The 1,291-nt window shown below is 37.1% G+C and overlaps 1 protein-coding gene across 1 annotated transcript in view; it reads left to right on the top strand.

Annotated features, from left to right (window-relative positions):
* The first annotated feature begins 1,197 nt into the window (after window positions 1-1,197).
* LOC109477702 overlaps window positions 1,198-1,291 on the top strand; it is a 9,489-nt gene continuing 9,395 nt past the window's right edge. The window contains exon 1 of the mRNA XM_019779047.1: window positions 1,198-1,265. The gene's annotated coding sequence lies outside the window, so the exon portion shown is untranslated. The remainder of the gene's footprint in view (window positions 1,266-1,291) is intronic.

The raw sequence follows: 1,291 nt of genomic DNA, 5'->3' as shown, positions 1-1,291 counted from the left end.
CCATCCATTCGTATCTACTCACAGAATGTAAACCAGACGATTCATTGAAATAATTGAATTTCTCAGTCACCAAGTGTAAGGATTATACTATATAAACAAGGCACAAAAAGTATGATCACATTTCGGTTGTCTCTATGTCAATTTCTATGCATCATACATCAATAAAAAGGTTGGGAAATTTTCTTTCATTCTGATATTAGCATCATGTATTTCATTTGAAAATCATTTTATCCGCCGAGAAAACAAACTGTTAAACATTGTACGTGTTATACGCTTATATTAAGTGGTATTTTATTCCACAGATAAATGCCAGAAGTTTGTCTGTGTTAGGCCATGTTGATTTGATTATATGGATGACATCCTCCGGGAGCCCCAAAACTGATGCGCGCGTGCGAATAAAAAAAAAAGTTTTACAAAAAAAAGTTCTTTTCATTATGAAATCTACGTGGTCATGAGGGTTGAGCAAATGGAACAGAATGTGGTTTGGCGAATAATCTAGTCTTCAAGTTCATTTCTTTACAATTTCGTCTTTTTTCGTTTGATTTTGTCATTCTACGACATTGGTATAGTTTTTATTAATTTTTTTTGTAACTTATGGTATATTTTCATATTTTTGCTCATTTTGCAACTGTTTTGTACGATTTACAGTATGGTTGAAAACTTCTTTTTTTTTTGAAACGGCCGAAAATTCATGCGCGCGCGGATGTCATCCATATAATCAAATCAACATGGCCTTATTTAGGCCACGGCAAGTAAATTTTATGGAGGACATTGTGGCAAAAAGGATAAACGACTAGTAACGACATTCCCAGCAGGTCTGTGGTTGATCTACAGGAAGAAACTTATGTTAAGAAGTTTAATTAGAATATTCCTTCTCAAAGCCTGCCTGCCTTAATTTTAGATTCAACAGTTTATCCAATGCAAGTTCATCAGGCGGTCTCACAGCGCAACCTAGCAACAATAATCAGTACTGCAGTAATTCAGTATAGAAGGAAGACTTGTATTATGCTTGTATCATTCATACGGACATTTTTTGGCGTCTTTCTCCACAAAATAAACGGCTTCTGACCGTAAATACACTTCCAGCAAGTCTGTGATTGATCTGCATAAGGGGTCAGAGGAGGTCAGAGGGTTTTTAGGGTCAATCGTAGAGGCTCATGGGAATCAGGAAGTGGCTCTTTCGGTTTCGATTCCGGTCCTGTACGTTGGCGGGAAAAACCTAGTAGGCTGTTGTACTGCCTGTCATGATTGACCGGACGGTATCGGTATGTATCCACTCAAAGATCTATTC

The sequence above is a fragment of the Branchiostoma belcheri genome, unplaced genomic scaffold (assembly GCF_001625305.1).
Source record: "Branchiostoma belcheri isolate BF01 breed outbred unplaced genomic scaffold, Haploidv18h27 scaffold409, whole genome shotgun sequence".
NCBI classification, from domain to species: domain Eukaryota; kingdom Metazoa; phylum Chordata; class Leptocardii; order Amphioxiformes; family Branchiostomatidae; genus Branchiostoma; species Branchiostoma belcheri.
The sequence above is the reverse complement of the archived record's forward strand: the minus strand, read 5'-3'. Positions and strand labels throughout refer to the sequence as shown.